General features: G+C 41.7%; 1 long non-coding RNA gene across 2 annotated transcripts; it reads right to left on the minus strand.

Moving 5' to 3' along the window:
- Positions 1–6907: 6907 nt before the first annotated feature.
- Positions 6908–14280, minus strand: LOC130575009 (uncharacterized). Of its 2 annotated transcripts, XR_008965508.1 has the most exons (4): positions 13600–14280; positions 13275–13498; positions 12626–12742; positions 6908–8786 (listed from the first exon to the last, which is right to left on the minus strand). It is a non-coding gene; the product is annotated as an uncharacterized LOC130575009 (long non-coding RNA). The 2 variants fall into 2 exon arrangements; XR_008965509.1 differs by lacking the exon at positions 12626–12742.
- Between the last annotated feature and the right edge of the window lie 6250 nt (positions 14281–20530).

Raw genomic sequence — 20530 nt, forward strand, 5'->3', positions numbered from 1 at the left:
CCAGCAGGCATGAGGAGCCCTCAGGGGCAGGAGCTCTGCCTCGTCTGTGTGGCTTTGGCATCCCAGCCACCGTGGAGTCACCAGGGAGAGCACTGAGAAGCTGCTGCAGCTGTGTCCTTGAGTGACCCCCAATTGTCAGGTCAGACCTTGAATGCCAATGAGCCAAGAGCCACCCTGTCATGCTGGCGTTAATGAAAAGGAGGAGGTCCAGGAATAGGACTGGCTAGGAGAAGTGGAGCAGGACATCTGTGTCCTCAGGAGGATCCCGTGGTTCCAGAAGGAACCACTGAAGTACGTAAGACGTCTTTAATTAAAGGATTTACCTGTACTCTGAGAATGGAAATGACGTGCTTCGTGGTGCCTAATTGGGAGGCAGCTCTCCAGAGTGACGGCACCGGCTCCCGAGCGCGCGGAGAAATTTCTACCACAAACCCGACTGTCGCGGCAGCCCCGTGTACAGCAGCGCCTCAGAAACATCTCATTTTTATCTGATTAAGAACTGCAAAAAAATGAGGGCAGGAGCTTCGCTCATGCATTATTGAAAGGTCTGCAGCGAGGCTGGCGGGGTGGCAGAGCGTGCCTGCCGGTGCCGGAGGAATGGAGGCTCCGTCTGGAGGGATGCAGGGAGCCCTGGAGCGCCTCGGCTGCGGGGCCTGAGCGGGCTCTGGGTGCTCTCTGAGGTGGAGGAGATGGAGCATCAGTGCGCTGCATCCCATGAGCTTCAGCCCGATCCAAAGGGAAGTGCTGCAGGAGACAGTTACTGGGGTGTTTTCCTCTACTTTGGGTCGCAGTTGGGTTTGGGATAGCAGCAGCTCTGCTCTGCTACAAGATTTGTCACAATATAAAACATTGCCTCCCTGTTGAGTCACAGCAATTAAAAATGTGTGCATCCAATCCACCCCGTCTGACAAATTCACATCTCCTTCCTCTCCTCCATCCCTCTCTACCTCAAAATACATTTACACTTCAGAAGGCTGATTAACCCTTTCCTGCTTATATCTGTTTTTTGGAGCAGTCCCTGAATTTGAGGCATCAGCAGTTATCAGTGAAAAACATTTTCAGGCAGAAATTATCTACCAGTTCTGATTAAAAGTCCAGGCTGGTAACGAACCTTTGCAGGTGCATTTAGAGAGAATCCCATAAATGAAGTGTGCAATGGTACAGTACCTGGCCCTGAAAAATCAGAAGGATGAGTTGGAATCCGTGTTGGATTTTGCCAGTCTGTGCTGTGTGCCCCCTGCTCCCAGACAAGGCCGTGCGGTGGGCTGGATGCCCCAGAGTTCCTGCTGTGCAAATTAAAGCCTGGCAAATTAAAATGACACAAGTGGCAATTTAAGTTAATAGGCTGGGTTCTGAACCCTGCTGGCAGAGGTGCAGACAGGATGCCTGCTCCCCTGTGCTGACTTGTGACGGTGGCAGTGGCCTCTGGGACAGGGACAAGTGGCAGTGACAACCTCTTCAGCCATCCCTGCTCTGCCTTATGGGGACTCAGAGTCCCCATCTGTCTTGCATCATTTGGTGAGATAAAGCACAATTGTTAATAAAACAACCACCCTTTTGCAGTATTTCTACAAAACATCCTTGAGTGATGGAGGGCCTTGAAGGGAAAGGGACATTCTGTTAAACCAAATAAGTGAAATTCAGCTTGGGGCAGTTATGGGATCTGTTCTTGCATTTATAAGGTTTCAGAAGGTTAGGCTGCACCTAGGCTGGTAAATTCTGTTCTTCCCCATGCTCCTTACACTTCTGAAGCGAAGTGTCACTGAAGGCTCTGTCTCAGTCTCTGAAATAAAGGCACAAGGTAAATTTTGTCTTCACAGACTTACCATATGAAATACTGATGTGTTTACAAAGCTTTTTAAAGCCCTGCTTTTCCCCACAGTTACCCTTTGGGACTACAGGACTGCAGTACTATGCCTGGTCAAACTAGTTTTCAGCTGTAATCTGGAGCCCTATTATTGTTTGGAGCAGTGTTCAGTCCTTGGTGAAGCTATTTTGGTGAGGAGCTACTCTTCCCGTCTTGTGTTTTGCTATTGTTACCTAATCACAGTGATTTGGAGTAGAGCACCCATCCTGAATGGTTCACAGCTGAGCTGAGGAGCCTGGCAGCAATTCCAAGTCTATCCAGCTGCGGGCTCAGCTTTGGTTTGGGAACCCATTCCCTGGTTTCCTGGAAAGGAAATCCAGTTTCAGGGGCTGCATGGGAGCTGCTGCACCTCCCAGTCTGGGCAGCTGGGGGATGGGAGTCCTGCATGGAAATCAGAGTGTCCCTGTGACCTGCTCCCTTTCATCTCAAATCTATTTTTTCATCGTAAATGTCCCAAAATGGCCTGAACTCAACAGGCCTGAGCAAGGCACTGCAGCTCTAAATTCCCCTGTTCCTGCATGCATCAGTTTAAGAACTGAGTTTAAGTTCCAGGCATTAATGCTGAATAATCAGGATTCTTAAAACCAAAAGAACTCAAGACACTTTGCAAATTTCAATTTTCCACCTAATCAGTGCACTTCTTTCAATTTTACAAACAAGCATTTTTCAACCCTACTGCTTTAAATGATCCCCCTGATATTATTCGTTTATTAGCCAACTCTGATAGGCCAAGATGCATTAAATTATATAGAGGGAATATTAGGCAAATTTAAATGCAAGTCCAAGTAGAACAGATGTAATTTCTATTTTAAATTAATAATAATGTTACACATTTGCCCATTAAGCTACATTTGCAAAGTTAGCCTGAAGAAATAGTATTAAGTATCTCACCAGAGCAATTCAGTGCTCAGTTGACAAAATAGACAAATGTAATACTTCCCATATAGCAGCATCCATAAAAGAAATTACTAAATTCTTTGCCACTATGAATCACCAGCTTTATTGACTGGAAACATTCCAGTTGACACCAGTGCCTTGATAATAATATTTAAGGTAAAGAGAAACCCCTAAAGTATGTCAACAATCAGAATTAACAGCTGGGGTGGAAATGTGGGGTTGTGTTTTCTTGTGTTTTTTCCAAGTGGGTAACTGAGAAATACTAAGTGTGGGTTTGGAAAGAGTCAGAGATTGTCAGTGTGAGCTCTGAAACTCAGCTTTTCTGGTCTCTGCTCCAGTCCCTGGCCCTTGTCAAAAAAATTTGAGGAGTTGCTTTTATGCTGTGTTCTCTTTAAATCCAGGAAACACACCTCAGTTGCAAGCCTTTTTTCTGAATATTCCTCCCTCCTCGCCTGCAGATGTCTGAGCAGCAGTGGGAATCCCCAAAGACAGGAGCGTTCATGGGAGTCTGCTTCTTTGACATTTAGGATAGACATTTAGGATAGCTATCCTTTAGGATAGCTCCAAGGATCTGGGACAAAGAGATCCAAAAGCTGGGTCTGGGCATAATGCTGGAAAATGGCTACACTATGGGTTATTCTGCCTGGTTTTATTTGTAGCATGGGAGTGAGAACTGGATTAGGAGGCCTGGGGGGTTGAAGGGATTACAAACAAAAAGCATTAAGCCAATCACAGGAGTGATGTTCCTTAAGGGTAAGGGTGAACTCATGGCTGGATTTTCCTTCGTCCCTCTGTTACAGCCATGGAGCAGTGAAAGAGCCAAAACAGTGGCTGTTTCCAAGCCAGGTCTGCTACATTATGCATTTCTATAAGTTTTATAAATATAGGTGTTGCTTAACACGGATTGCTTGCACGATCTTGGATGTACTCATAGAAAGGGAATTCAAGGTCAGCAGTCCCTGAAGGCTGTCAAACTATTTACAAGTTTGCTATTTATAAGGACTAGTCTGGGAGTCCTAGAAGCAATAAGTTCTTAGGCGAGTGGTTTAATTTCTGCATGACACAGAAGAGCTGCTGTTTCTGTATCGATGTCTAGATGCCATTGCAGTTCTCTTAAATTATCTTTAAAATCTCTTCTTCCTTGTTATCTAGATTCTAGTGGTGTCAGGTTCATCCCTAACCACTCCATGTAACTGAAGAACAAAGAAAGCAAGAAATATCAGCACAGCCACTGTTCAGTACAAGCTCTGTAAGGGGATGGCAAGAGTTAATCTGAAGTTTAACGATTAATATAGAATATTAATCGATTGACCTTGGGAGTGCAGCACGTTATAAAATAGCAGGCTGGAGGATTCATTGCATTTCTACAGAACATTCTCTGAAGAAAAAGATTTTTTTCCTAAGGAAAGTGAAAAGTAGGGCATACTGGTTTCTGCAGACCAGAAAAAGCACACTGCTTGCTCTCGTATTAGGCTTAGGAACACTCAAGTGAGGTGGAAAATGTAGAGAAAAATTTGTGACTGAACTGCAAACATTGCCGACTCAGAAGAACTGGTGTACTGAATTCAGATAAGCCTCTCATGGAGAGAGAGACTGGTTGTTCTTTCCTCAGCAACGTTACCCACGAATATGTACATTCTGTGCCTTTTGTTCTTTTTGGGTAAGTGGCTGGTACATCCTAGAAGGGCATCACTCATTCTAGGAAGGGAATCTTTGGAAGTCGTCTCTGGTGGCTGTAATACCCGAATGAAAGCCGTGCTGAGAGCTCTCGATGTAACACCCTACATTGCCTAGACCCAGAGCGCTCTCCCTGTATTTGCAAAACAAAACCAAACCCTTAAGCCTTGCAATCCCTCACTCCCCTCCAAAATATGAAAACCCCTGAAGAAGCATCTGGACCGGCACATTATCTGTTCGAAGTTTCACAAAGGAATATTTTCCAAAAGCGCTTCTGCAGTGCCCTGTGCTTCTTTCAAGGCGACAGTTTGCATCATGCTAAGGCAGCAGGGAGACAGTAAACAGAAAAGGGAATGTGATACAAATGCTGGCAAAAACCAGGGGAGCAAGGTGGGAGCAATATCACTCAAGCTGTTGGATCTGTGAGCGAGCCTCATGAACCAGCTGAGTTATGGCAAACTCCTGCTATGAGGGAATTGCAGTAACTGAGCCTTGCACTCAAACATTTATAGGGGTGTCCTGGGATAAATAAGGGTGCAACCTCTGTAAACTCTGCCGTGAAAACAAACACCTTTGAACCAAACCGGTTACAAGCCTCTATAAAGAATGGGCATGGGTGGTGTTAATTATAAGATTTGTATCTTGGTTTTTCTGTCTGGAGCACAACCCTCAGAGTCCTCTTGGCTGGCAAGGAGTTAAATGCACGGCCCTGGCCCGAGCTGCTGCAGCAGGCAGGGCTGGCGCTACTGCAGTATCCCTGCTGGCACACGGAGTGCGCTGGTTCAGGGTCTCCAATGGAATATACAAAATAGCAAAACCTCTTTGATTCCCAGGCAAAGCCTCTGCCATCTGGGGCCAGACCTTCTGAAAATGGTGGTTCTGTTTTGTCAGGTAGAAGGCATTCGGCTTATTTTAAGATCATACCTCACACACTCTGACACTGCTGCGTGTCACATTGAGCTCTGTTTAGAAGCCTGGTCTGGATTACAGAGGTATTTTGGAAGCCGTGCGCTTATCAAAAGTTTGAATCAGACTTGCTGTCTATAACCAAACTCAATAATCAGACTCTTGAACCATGTAATGGGTTAGCAAAAGAGCAGGGGACACGCAGGGAGACAATGATTTAGCAGAATTTCACTCGGCATTCAAGCATGCTAGCATGTCTGAAAATAAGGGATACATTATTAATTAGTTAATGTTTGCAAAGTATTTTGACTCTGGAACGTGCCAAGTGTTCTTCTTCATTAATTTTCAGTAAACATATGACTAAGCAGTATATATAATAAGGACACAAAATATGGTCAGTAGACAAAAGACCTGAAAACACACAAAACATTTGAAAAAGAGAGATGCTATCGTCTGGAGTGGGGGGAAATGTTCCGAGCAGTGAAGTAAATATTGTGATGATACAGCTAGCAGTTATTTATTAACTCAGCACTAATGTCGGGGTATGCCTGACAGCAGTGACGAGCAGTTGAGACAGCCAACGTCCTCCAAGACCTGTAAAGCTGACCTCTATCACCTTTTCTCCTCCAGTGCTAAATTTGGCACAGCCTGTACTCAGCAGACCTTCTCTTACCTTCTGGGGCTGCCTGATGCTTGCTTCAGGAGCCGCATGTGCTTCTGCAGCTTTAATAATGTCTGGAAAACCACTTCTCGGTGGCGGTCACAACCCCTGAGTGGCTGCGGGGAGGTGCGCTCACACCAGGGCCCGGCAGCACAAGCTGCTGCACGCTCTTCCCCTCCCTGGTCGTTCTCACATCCCCATCTGTTCCTTTCCAGTCTCTCAAGTGGGAAATAAACTGAGTTAGAGTCAAACTGTCAAACTCATAATATTCGAGTGGGTTGAATGTCACACCGGCAGAATTCATGCAATCCATATTTCATTCGGCGCAATAAATATGCAGTCTCGCACGGATCTTAGAAATCAATTACGTTTTTTTCAGGAGGGTTTGGAGAAACAGTGGGGGCACTTCAGCAAAATGATTTCTTGCCTTCTTTTCCAATGAAGTAACTTTTTTACTGTTATGATCGCAAGGTCTCGCTTCCTGAAAACAAGCTCGTAAGTGCGTGCCCCGGCCATCTGCTCCTGCCCTTAAGTCAAAGTCATGGTCCTCAGTTTACAACATCATACTTCGAAGTTTATGACGTTACAAATACAGGATTGACACTTTTGTTGACAGCTGGCCAATAGGATCAAATGAATTAAGCAACAAGCCATGTCCTTGAAAACTTTGGCTGTAAAGACGAAGACCAAGCTGGAGCCTTTCTCTCTGGAAGGCGCTAGCACTGCCCTCACAGGTGGTTAGTGTATCAGAAATTTGTCATGAGCACCCTAAAAATAACTGGGAATGATCTTGTAGCTTTCTGACATGCTTTTAATGATTTTTTTTCAAACCTATTTTCTCTTTCCATGTCAGCTGTTCTGCACTTTCAATTAGATGCATGCATGATAGCTTTGACCTAGGCTAAGGGACCAAATGATAAATCAAATTTTAGGGCCAGACACGCAGCTGGTGTAAGTGGACTTTACATTTATGCAGTCGAGGGAACCAAGCCAAATTTCTCCCAGCTATGGCCACCACAATATACTTCTCATGCAGCAGGATTCTCTGTGGCTCCATCTATCAGTGTGGCAAGTATTTAATAACAGTAGTAGTCCTTCAAAAATGTACAGGAGGTCCCTCAGCTGCAAGAAATCAGCAAAATCTTGCTGATTTTTTACTGTTTAAAAGTCTAGATATGGATCAGATCTCAGTGGTTTTGCTCTGTCCAGGAGAAATCATGTCCCTGCAGCTGCCCCCATTGACTTTTTGAAAGTATAGAATTTTTCAGTGTGTTTTAATGAACCAGCAGATAATTTGGGAAAACATAATATGCAGCAGCTCAGGGGTGTTTTACCAGAGCCAGGAATCTCCTGGACAACATCACCTGCAGAACAGGGGGCAAAGTCCAGCAGTGAGTGCAAACCCAACATCAGCAGGGCATGGAGACCAGCCTCGGGAACAAACCTTGGGAGGTTACAGTCTTGGAAATTCAAGATTTTTGTGGGGGATTTTAACCAAGTATGCTGGATCATTCATTGTTTGAAACTGCTTTGAAGCCACTGTCAACATGTTTCCCCTTACAGAGCTTTTTCTATTGACAAGAAACATTGTCCTATTTTGACCTACAAAAAGAATTGTAAAGCAGAGAACAATTCTATTTATTTTGAATGAATTCCTCCACTCTCTTATTATTATTTTGAAAGGCACAATTATTTGCTTTCTAGGGGAAAAAATCTTTTCTGAATATATTTAATTGCTGAAATAACTTCATAGAAAAAAGAAATAGCAGCCTTTAGTTATGATCCCTACTCAAAAGACAGAAAGTCTGCTTTGTTTTTAGGAAGAGCTTTAATAGTTTTTTTGGGGGGTAGCTCAGAAATGACATTTGATTTTGATCAAAAAGAAATCCATTCAAACAAAAATTTAATGAGTCAAATGCCTGTAGCTATTTCTAGGAGAAACAGGTTTACTTTTATGGAAAAAATGCAAGCGGATGCTAAATGGTAGGTCACTGGTCCTATGCCATTTTTATTTAATGGCTTCAATGTAAAGTCAAGCTAACAGTGATAGAGACAGGGACCAGAGTAGGACAGGATTTCGGTTTCAAATTTAATTTGGTTCCAGTAAAATTTTGGGATTCACTTACTGACAAACGGAAAAAGGTCCCATTGGCAGGACTGTAACAGGAGTTTTCTCCTCTGGCTATTGTTAGCGGGCAGGCACTGTGCTGGTCTAAATCAGCAAAGAGTTACTGCTGTTTTCTGTCTGTTCTGGAGTGTCAGGACTGGGTCTGTATGTGGGAGGGTCTTTTTTAAACAGATGGGGTAATATTTTGAAAAGTCAAATGGGAACCTAGCCCTCTTTGCAGAAATGCCCTAAGTTCTTTGTTCCTTGAAATTAAATTCCAGTTCACATCTGAAATTAAGTTCCTACATGACTGGGGGACTTTTTAAAATATTTGACCTAACAAGTCCTGCTCCACTGCCATGTTCTTCTAAAGCTGAATTCCCATGGCAAGCACCAGCCTTTTTTTTGAAAAGTGTTTCCATTTGAATGATGTATTTAGCAGCCGATAGGCCCTGCTGCAAAGCCCCCAGTGTCCCAGGCAATGTCACTGTCTCCATGATCTGCATGCGTGGCAGATGTGTTGAATGCATCAACATTTACAGCGTGAGTCTCCCGTGGCCATGGGAGGCGCAGCGTGGGATGGGCTGTCCTCAGAGCCAGAGCTGGATTTGTTCTGTCTGCACCGAGTCCAACTCACTGGGGGTCCTCAGCTGTGAATGGGCTCCCAAAAGCTGCAAAACAGAATTAAAATAACATTAGTGTTTCATGCACATGCTACGAAGAAGCATCTATTGCAAGCCTTAGGGGAGAAAAAAAAAAAGACAAGAAAGCAGGTAAAGGAAGCCGCTGAAGGCTCTTTTTTCTACACCATAAGCCACCCAGAGAACATGTCTGTGTATTTCACTTGGTTATTTATTTTGTGTTATGATAGCTGACATATCAGAAAACATGAAAGGCATTTGTGAGCCTAAGACAAAAAGTAAAATGGCGCTTGAAAATGATTCTTTGTGAAGGCTTATTTTTATTTTGCTGCACATGAGACTAGTCAAGCAGACAGGTTTATTTTAACTCTCTAACAAAATTTAGCGACTGGAGACAAACAATTGTCTGCTATTATCATTCCTGCCGCCAGAATTCATTAGGTTCTGGAACATCAACTAAATTGTGTGCAGGAAGGGAGCACACAGCTACCCACACTATTGCTGGAGATGTGACCCCTGGAACCAGTGTAGTGTCCACACACATCCAGGAGGCTCCGTGGCCTATTAAAAAGTAAAATATCTCAAACAGCAGCCTTCCTGCAATTCATTGTGAGCAGGCCCTTTCTGCAGCTGCACATTTCTGTCAGCGAAAGACCTTGCTGTCTGTCACAGACCTTGAATCCAGCTTAGCTTTTTAAGGTCTGTGCTTCATCAAAAAGTAAATTAATTCTCCAACGCACTGGTATTTGGTTCCAGCCTGAGAGAGGCTGATGGGGCTGGGCACATAGAGCTAAAAGTGCCCTTTTAACATGAGTTACACTGATTTCTATTTCTTCTGAGACATCAGCTATAGCAAAAGGAAGAGTGTGGTAGGCCTGTGTAAGGCCTAGGCCTGGTAAGGGGAGAGAAGGCCCGTGAAGGTTCTGGAACAATCTGCACCATTGACCATCGTTGGCCAGCAGCCGGCAGGTGCAGTAATGGTTCCAGTAGGGTCTGTCTCGAGTACCCTCGTGGCCGTGAGAACCACCAATGTAACTGTATGGCAGAGGGGAGTCAGCACGCACTACCTGCAACGGCAGAACTGCCATATAAGGAATTATACATCGTTAGTAGGAGCTTATGAACCTTAAGTTACTGTTATTCCCGTTAGAAAAAGCGTTAAGTTTAACTGCTGTTACCGTTAGGAACCTTGGGTATAAAAACCCTCCAGAGCATGTAATAAAGTTTGAGAGAAAGTTCACGTTACACCACATCTACCCGGTCATTTCTGTGTCTCTCCTGTCTCCTGGCAAATGGTCGCTCCGACAGAAGAGAACTGGGGAAGTCAGCCTGGCCTCAGCAAAATAACCTGCTTTAGAAATGCAGGCCCAGATCCTTGGGATGTGCCAGGCTCATGAAATGAATTTGAGTAAAAGAAAATTGTTTAACAACTTTGTTGCCTTTTGTTCTCCAGAGTAGTCAGGCTGTTGTATGGCTAATGAAAACTGCAAAATGCAGATAGCTCTAAGTGCTATTGATTCCTTCCAAATTCAGTACAACAACTTTCCATCATCTTTGTATCAGAGAGATGTGAAGCAACAGCAACATAATCTGGATCACGGTATATTAAAAAACATGGAGAGCAGGGGCCCATTCATATTTCTGGTATCTGCAACTCTGGGAAGCTGGTGGACTTGTTGAGATGGAATCTATTGGAGTGCACTATTTTGAAAGCCATGGAACTTTTTAAAATCAGTGTGAAGTGAATATATAAAAGTAATCAGTTAAAAGGAGCTCTGTTTGTAGAGTGGCTAAAGAAGATAAAGGAGAAAGGTAATCTGGCATTAGAGTTTAGTGGTTCTGGAGAAGGGATTAAGAGCAGGGTAATGTCAGCCCCTGCAAGCCTCGAGAGGAATCAAGAAGGTGTGTCCGAAGGGTGATGATTCAGACTCCTTGGGGAATGGAGCCAAGCTGGGGATGAACCATCTGCCCCCAGAGATGTTCTGGAAATGCCCAGCCTGCCAGTAAGAGTGACAATAATGCCTGCTGGAACAAGCCACGAGCTGGCATCATGGGTCACGGTGATGACACCAGGGGACAGTGGGGTGGTGCCCAGCTGGAGACACTCATGAAGCTGACCCTGCACGGGGCAGGATCTGACACCCATCCCTGTGTGAGGGGACCTCCTGCTTGCACCCAAGCTGCTGCAGGGCGGTCAGATGGAAACACAGAAAGGGAGCCAGCAGCTGGGGCAAATGGGGAGGTGGAACTTGCTGAAGCCAGCCTCTGAAGCTGAGAACCTAAAGTATAACAAATACAAAGAAATCAAAGGTCAACTTGTATGTCTGGAGATGTTGGCCTAAAACTTGCTTCCCCTACCAAAGTGAAACACTTTGCCCCCTGTTCTGTAGGTGATGCTGTCCAGGGAGATTCCTGGCTTTGGTAAACCACCATTGAGCTGCTGCTTGTTATGTTTTCCCAAAGTAACTGCTGGTTCATTAAAACACACTGAAAAATTCTATACTTTCAAAAAGTCATCTTGTTATCCTCAATAACAATATCATGGCAGGGTTGGATTTATTCCCTCAAGGAGCCTTCAGTTTTAATTATTTATATATACACATACACATACATACATGTAAATGTAAATATTTGCATTTGAGTTGCACGTGGACCAAAGAGACATTAAAATAATCAATCAATCAATCAATCAATCAATCAATCAATCAATCAATCAATCAACAAAGATTAAAAGAGGTTTTCGGATTCTTGCCAGTGGTCTTAGAGAACCAAAGAATACACAGTTGACCAGTGCTTCTGAGCAGTCCCTAGGGTGCATCTACATTGTGTGGCTGATGCTTCATACTTAGGGCCAAGAATAAGTTTTAAAACAACTGTGTAAAAATTACACAGCCATTTCCACCACTCTATAGATGACAACAAAGGCTCTATGTTTGCCAGCAGCCGAGGCTCTGGAGCAGCTATTAGCAGCTGCTGACTGTATGATGATGACCACTGTAAGTGGATGCTTATTTAAGGGACATTTTCAGGAAATGGCCTGCTCTTAGGAGCAGTCTATAAGTGAAAATGCACTTTGCAAGATTTTTACATCTTGCTGGCTTGCCTTGTGCCATTTTACAGCAAAGGAAATGTTAATGTGTAATAGAATTAGCATTTAGGAGAAGCCTAGAATGCTGCTCTTTATAATATAGCCCGGAATTATTATTCCAGACAGGTCTTCTCATAGAGCAATTTAAGCCCCCCAAAATTACCCATCATTACACAGACAGTCCATTTAACATTCTGAAGCTAATCATACAACAACCTACCCTTTCAGAGGAGATACAAAACCTTGCTTGGGTTTTAAGTTCTGATTACAAGATGAGGTTCCAATTGAGAATTTCAGCTGTAAACCAAATGACCTTCAATGACCGTAGACTGGAAAACCCGGTGACTAATCTAAATAGATTTCCAGGCAGGGGGAAAAAAAACACCACCCAGCTCTTGTTTCTAGTCCTCCGCATTATTAGGGGAATGACAAAGACAAGCAGAATGTGAAAAAAGTCATGACTCCAGTGACCTTCATGTCTTTGTCCCGGAAAGGTCGAGAGTAATCAGCAAAACTTTAACTAGAGTTCAAATTCAGCTTTGCTGTCCTTAGAGGCTGGTAAAATTAAATATTCAGTTCTTGTGCTCTGTAAACAGCCACAGTAATTGGTGATTTTTCCTAGCATTGGCTATGAAGATGCATCGGCATGAGCTGAAATTCAGAGAGACTGTATTTTACGTGGTAGATGGCAGATGTAACCAAATCCTGATTTCACCTTGTAATGCTGGAAATCACAATCACATTCCTTCAAATGAGGTCATACCAGGATATGAGCACATACCAGAATATTGAGGACGTGACTTTATAGTTTGTCATGCTTGCCTTTCAAGGCAAAACACCTATTGTCAACCTCCGGAAAAAATCCCATGAAACGGAAAGGCACCGGGCAAGTCAGAGTCTGCAAGAGTAAGCCATGTGAAAATAAAAAATGCAGTGAGTAATCTAGAATAAATCTCATAGGGATTTTCTGACCTCAGCCTGGAGTGCTTTGTTCCTTTCCTTCTTTTGCACATCACAAGATATTTAATTACTGAATATCCATCCTGGTTAGAGCTGTAGGAATTACTGTGTCAGATCAGACCACGATCACATTAGTGAGCAGAAGTTTAGAGAAAGTGAGGAAATACAGAAGGAATAAACATATTCTTGGGAAAAATATCCTCCTTGCTCTTGGTGATCAGGAATTGCCTTATGCCTTACAACATAGAAAGGTAAAACCTCTCCAGAAGGACTTTTAGAAACTCTGGGTTTATACCTTGGGAGTTTCCTGTTGCCCACATGAATATTTAGTCAGATTTTGAATCCTGCTGAGCATCTGATGCAAATTATGGCCTCAGGAAACAATGCAACAGATTAATTTTGAGTGCAGTGAACACCTGCATTTTGGTCTACATATTTTTGTTCTGGTTATCATTCGTCTGGTTACCCACCCATTCTGATTCCAAGGTTTCTATGCAGCACCTTGTGTTTTGCATGTTTTCTTCAGTCAGTCCTCACAATAAGGATCCAAGTGCCTGGCAGTTCTTCATTTCCCTTTCATGCACCTCCTCACTGTGGGCTTTTGGGGATCAGGAAGCCAGCATATTGAAGTTTGAATGTCTGTAATTTATTTTTGCATATCATTGTGTACTGATGTCCCCATTCTTCTTGAATTCTGTAGGAAACATTAAAAATGAACAGCAAATTTCAAAATTAAATAAAGGATCCATTAAACGCTCTCTCCTCCTCCTCCAACTTAAAAATCATGGCACTTACCTTGAACTTTAAAACGCTGCTTCCTTTTTATGCATTCAGTTACTAAGTTGCATTTCCTGTGTCTTGAAACTTAATAAGAGTGGACATCCTGTGCTGCACAGCATCAGTAAAATTGCAATTGTCAATGTGAGACACCTGCAACATCCAGTTTCAGAGCTGTTGAAATGGTGACCAGCATTGCTGGAAAATCTAGAATTTGGGAAGAGCGAGACATTCTGGTCCAGGATTCAAAATCAATATCTGCATACTCGAGCCTTGCTGACTTCAGTGAGTGCACACAAAGTAAAATGTCATTTATCAGGAGTAAAGGTGACAAAGCCAATCTTTTGGGCATGCTCTACTGCTGTTAGTGTTTGCAGACACATTTGGTAAGCAGGACTTCCCCAGGAAAATGTTTTTATGTTTGACAATGGGAAAAGAGTTTCAGTTTTTCCTTGTGAGTATCTCTCTTGAAGGAAACAGGGTGAGAACATCTCAAATATACATATACTCTCTCTCTCTCTCTCTATATATATATATATATGTAAAAATATATATAATATATTTATATTTGCTATGTTGATTCAGAGGTAGCCACTGTGATATAAGTACAACACTGCTCAACACAATTGCCAAAATTATTTCAGGAAAGTAGTTGGGTATTTACCAACACATCCTGTGATAGAAAGGTAATAAATGCAATGTCACTGCACTTATAAGTATCAATATTATGTAAGTATAAATATATCAATATGAAAAAAAGACACTGTTTCATTAACATTTCTTACAGTGCTACATGTAAATAAATGACAAGATCTGTAATGAGGAAAATAACAAAAACAGTAAGGAAACTAATAAGATTAATCATTACTTACAATGGCATTTCCTTCAAAATGCCAGAATGAAGTTGTTAAGGTCTTGCTAAGGAATGGATCCTAGGAATGGATCACAAATTTTATCTGTCCTCTTTTGCTTCCTCAATTTAGGAAGGAATTTAATTTTGTTTTGCATCTACAACTGCATGCAGTCTTTGCCCAATGCGTTATCCTATGCTGAAAGTAGCTTTATGATGAAGTTCAAATATTCACAGAGAAATAAAAGATGCTCATATCCTAATGGTGGATTTAATTCTCAGGAAACTAACCATCCACTTGTTACAGTTGAGAGTTATTAATGCTAAATAATTTTGTAGTCACTGAAGATCACACTCCAGTACTGTCTAGGAAAAAAAAATGTAGTCTCACCATTTTAAATATTTAGCAAAAATCAGGATTTAATTAAATTACATGATTAAATGATATTAAACCCACTTTAGTACAGGAACTTCAGTGCTGGATAATGACTAGATCCTAGATCCTAGCGTTTTATCCTTCTCTTATCTCCAGGAACCGCAGAAATTAGAAACCGTTGCAACAAGACAAAAGATCACCATTAAAGAGTTATTAGAAGGGGCAGGAACATCAGGAACATGCTGGTGTTCTGTTTTTAAAAACAAATGACCCATTAATTCACAAAAACAACCCCATTACTGCAGTAACGAACTTAGTTTACGCAAATGTCCCTGTCAACATTATTCAAGCCCAAATTTGATTTCATTTGGAAAAGGAATGAATAAAGCTTAGGGTAATGGCAACCTATTAGACCATGCAGACCTTAATAATACATTTAAGAAAGTGTGCTGACAGAGTGACATGAACATTAAAAGAGAAATCAAGAGCACGAACTGCAGAATAAAGGAGAATTTCTATCTGAAATCATACCAGAGAAAACAGAAGGAAAACACAGGTAGAAGGAGCATGTGCCTAACTCTAAGTGAGGGAGAATAATCACATTAATGACTGTTTCCCTACATAGTTTCAGTTTGTTTCTTTATTCTATTTTTACTGAATCTGATTTCTATTCAGGTTCAATTAATAATAATGAGCCTAAAATTAATTTGCATTATCATTTACAGTGGATGCTTTGATCATGTATGTAGCTGGAACTACAACGGATATATTACCATATTATGCAAATAGCATTTTCAGCATCAGCTACATCTGTATATCATTTCTTCATGCCACAGTTCTGTTCATTGTTTCTTTGTGTACAGCCCTGAGAGGGAGAATCTGGGGAGATCCCACCAGGGGAAATATTGCCACAGGTGTGTCCTTCTCGTATGTTTTCTCTCTGAACAATCAGCGTTGTCATCAAACAGGGGGGAACTTTAACACAGATGTCTCGTTTCCTTCATGAAATTACTCTCTCCTGCACTGACCTCACACAGAGGGCCAAACATGTACAAAAAGCCCAAGAATTACCTTTTTTTTGCTCTTAACACAAGTGTCTCTCATGCAGGACTTGTAACTGCTTGCAACATAAATCTGATGAGAATCTGACCTAAAAAAGAATGCTGACCCAGTACCACGATATACAGAAAGATCTGGTTTTTAGGTCAAACTTATGCATTCATGACACTAAACATGCTGGGAGAAATGTTGCACTTCAGCAGTTACTGGAGCCACTGAACACTCTCTCAGCCAACTACTTTTTGCCACTGGCCAAATTTTATATTGCAATGAGCAGGCCCAAAAGTATTAGTAGTTTACATTTTTATACTGCCTTTGATGTTGTGATATACTCCCTTGGTTCACAAGTTGATGCAGAAACCATATAATGATTGTTTAATCCACTATGGTGCTGAAACTTTGTGGTGAGACACAGGAAGGTTTTAGCAGCCTAGAAAGAGAGCTGTTTCAGAGAGGAAATTAAGATTATAGTGTCCACTTGGAACAAAGATGGAAGAATGTAAATTTTTAAGCTTGGAATCTGGCCAGGCCATCAGAGTTAATACAGCTTACAGATAGAATTACTGCAGTGGGATCTTTAATGAGGAAGGTGGTCAGAACTTTGCTTTAGCATGTCACCCACAAACGCACTTGGGTCACACCTTGCATCTTCTCATCGTGCTGACTCATGGGCTGACAAGCAGATGAGATCCTCTTCATCCATTTATCTCTCTTTTAGTTAGAGCCCTAGGTAACTCAAAAATGAATCAAACAGCCAAACACTGAAAAGAACATTTCACACATAGAGCAGCTTGCAATTTCATGAAATTTTTGCATGAAAACCTAACCCTCCAGCCAAGCTGAGGATCATATAAGTTTAGATTCTTCCTCCCACAGATAAATTACTTCAGAATGGCCCTACAGGCTTGATCCTGCCTTCCAAAGAGATGATGGTGAAACTCCTGTGAGGTCACTAGAAGATGATTCGCTTGGCCAGTTTACTGCGCTTGGTCTGTTTGACAGGAGATAAGAGCAGTGCCCGAGGAAAGGGAAGGGGATCAGTGGGACTGAGTGAATGAGGTATTCCTGGGAGTCCTCAGCAAAGTGTTAATCTGATTAAACTCCTAAGAATTGATAGACATTAAACAGAGGATCATATTAATATTGTCAACAAAATTCAGTTCTCAGTCACTCAAACTCAAATGTCAGATATTTGTTGCTCAGTATACAATTAAAAATGATCTGATCACCCTCCAAGCAGAGAACTGACAAAAACATGGGGTGAAGAAACATTTTTGGTTTATCCTCTGCATGTAGGAAGATGCTGATAAGAAGGAAGAATCATTTTAGTTCTGCATAGATAAAAAAATTGCGCTTGGCAGAACAGACTAATGTACCTGTCTATACATGCACAGAGGAAGAATGAAGAAGGGAAATAGATCAGCATTCTGCTGCACATGGGACAATCAAACATGATCTTTGGATTGGCAACTGGACTAATAATAATCATGTAATAAACCAGGGCCTTTATATCTAGGATATGCAGTACTAGCTAACAGATAGCTGCTTCTTAGAAATAATGAGCTGGATTCTTCATCATTCATCATCTTGTGTAATTATTGTGGTGTGTTATTCAAAATAAATCCATTGTGCTATCAAATGAGATTTTTTTTTTCTTTCATGTTGTGTTTTTCTTGCATGGGTATAATGATTACTTACAGTGCACACAGTAAAGAACCAGGCTTATTATATTTATTTTGTATGTAAGAATAAGGAAAATGTAAGAGTTCTAATGGACACGTGCAATAGCTTGGACAAGATCTGTTATTTAAAGTTTAGGTACTCAAATGTTGCCAGAGCCAACCCTGTATTGAAATAACTCCAAGGAAAAAAGAGAAATGGATAAAAAAAGCAATCTGGCTTTATACCAAATAATACTTTTCCTTCTTTCATAATGATTTATTAGCAGTTGTGTCAGTAAAAGCAGGCACAGCAGCATTGAGTAATATTAAGACAAGTAAACTGCAAACAACTTAGTAATTTAAATCTCAAAATATCTGATCAAGAAGCATTTTAAACCTGAAAGGATTTTTTTATTAGTGGTTTTAGTTGATTTTTTTTCTAAAGTACTGTGGCTCTTCATAGCTGAAGTGAGGATAATCAAGGTAAATTATGAAAATAACGTAGCTATATGTTAAAGGTCAATAGAAAGTCTTGTTAAGGTCTGGTTTTTATGAAGATATCCTGTCTGTATTGTCAAAATGGATTAACATTATAAGACAACTGAGCCTGTCAATCAGAAGAAAAAGAGATATTAGCACAAAGATACTTGTCACAACTGAAATTAGGTTTTGGTTTAGACTGAAAAAGCAAGAAAATATCACAACCTCTTTAGCTCATCTGTTCATATTCTTCTAGCAGAGGTCACAAGAAGGTGCAGAAATGTTTATTTTTATCTTTTTGTTAGCTTGTGGACAGGATTTTTCAGTCTTGGGATTTGCAATTGTTAGATTTGTAACTATTCCTTTAAGGAGCATTTTCCTGTCCAGTTCTTACCACGGGAACTGCATTGAGCTTTAGAGTTGATGTGGTTTTTATGAAATAGCCCTGAGCTGGGAATGGACAGTGAAGGAGTTGCCCATCTCTTTTCCAGGTTTATTGACTGTAAATAAAAGTTACTCTGTGAACATGAACAGTCTTGGGCTCACTTGTTTATCTTCCAGCCCAAAACTACAAAGGGAACTTCCTCTCAGGGAAGTAACAGCAATGATTCAGTAATTTCCCACGATATTGTATATGCTGAGGATGCCAAAATGTGAAAAATGTCTGAGTTAGAGCCTGATCATTTCCAGGGAATTTCACTGTTACTGTGGCAGTAAAGCCAGGGCAGAGACCTCGGACTTAAAAATCCTTCTAAATGTTCTTGCATGGTCAAGCCCCGCTGGCAATCCGTCCGACAGTTACCAGTGACGTTCTAAAGAAATTCAGGAATAGAAAAAAAACACCCCCAAGCCTTGAATTGAACAAAACAAAAGCTGGGGAAGAGTGCTCGCTCACCCTGTGGCCATGCTGTGAAGGACTTAGGTGTCCACACGTTTGTGAGGGCTTTTACCTTCAGTGATGATTTGAATCCTTGGAAGGATGTACCTGTGACTGAAGTGATCTGAGACATAAATCTGACAGGACAAAATATGGCACGCAGTATAACCCTCAATACCCTCTACATAAGTTAGGAACTGTCTGAACCCCTTGAGTTTAAAAGTACTTCCCACACGTTTTCAGCTCTTGCTACTTAAAAACCACAGCAAATACCAAGTATGGAAGTTTTCTGAACTCGCCCACTGCTTCTTGAGTGACCACATGAAACTGTAACAGCGTCAAAAGCATCCTAAATGCATCATCACACTATGCCAGAAAGCTAACCAAAAAATCAGCTTTTCATTCTGCCTAAATCTGGGAAGAAGACAGCGAAAACAGTGGGGATGATGCCCAAACTAGTGAGAAGTCTGATCAGTGTGTCAAGCAGGGCTGAATGTTAACAGGAGCAGTCACCACACAAGGTGCAGCCTCGCTTTTCTGGCCATTTCACAAAAAAAAAAAAAAAAAAACCTGCACAAACTTATAGGGGTTTTATCTGCAAGAGCTAGCACTTCTGCAATTTCCCAGTGACATAAAACCAGTTAGCACCAGCTGAAATACATTAGCAGCATCAGTAATTAGTAGGCACAGCCATTTCTTGTCAGTTCTACGGGCCATATCCTCAGCTGGCGTAAATCAATGACACTCCGGGCGCTGGAGCTGTATTACTTTACTCACCTTGAAATAGTTATGCATACTAATTACTGCCTTGCCCATTATTGCTCTTGTCAATTCAGACATCTGATTTACACCAGGTGAGTTTGTTCCATATATTTAGGAGTTTCTGCACATTCCTTCAAGAATCTGTAGTGTCGAATAAACTTTCTAAATAAGCCAGGCACATGCTTTCCATTATCTACTGAATCAATGCTCACTGAAGTGACACTGCTGCACATAAATCATGACTGCAATTATTAAATCAAGCTGAGTTTGTACTGCATTTCTTTCACTGTTGGGTGGAATTAAGCACAGGAGAACAGGCATGCTGGAGTGGAAGAAGGAGTTAAAAGCCCCACCCAAGCTCTCACAACCTAACCTTTGGAGCATGCAGCTGATAATGCGAAACAGAACATAATGCCCCGGAGGAGATACATCTGGAGGTCAGCTCAGTCAGATACTGTGGAACTGTTCCAGCAAAGCAATCAAATATCTAGCAAAACCTATATAACAAAAAAATCACATCTTTGGTATATAGACATCCAACCTGAGCTGGATGAGGATAGAAAATCCTGATTTCATTTTCATACCCCTGTCAGGCAATGTAAGAGCGGAGTTTTCCCTCCACAAACACAAAGTGAGGTTTTCGACTGCAGCTTATTAACGCTTAGTTTGTCTAACCCAAGCATAATAAATTCATGTGTCAAGAGCAAAGTTGATTGTTCATCAGAGAAAAATGAGACAAGATAATCCACTTTGCTGCAAACGTAATGCTTTAGGAATGTTACAAACTACTGCAAATGTTTAACTCCCCGTGCCTCATGGGTGGTTATATAACAAAACACCCATTCAGGGGCTGATCCTTATCTCTCTCTTGCATAAGGCCATGT

The sequence above is a fragment of the Malurus melanocephalus genome, unplaced genomic scaffold, assembly GCF_030028575.1.
Source record: "Malurus melanocephalus ecotype Western Australia unplaced genomic scaffold, MMel_1.1 scaffold_95, whole genome shotgun sequence".
Taxonomy (NCBI): Eukaryota; Metazoa; Chordata; class Aves; order Passeriformes; family Maluridae; genus Malurus; species Malurus melanocephalus.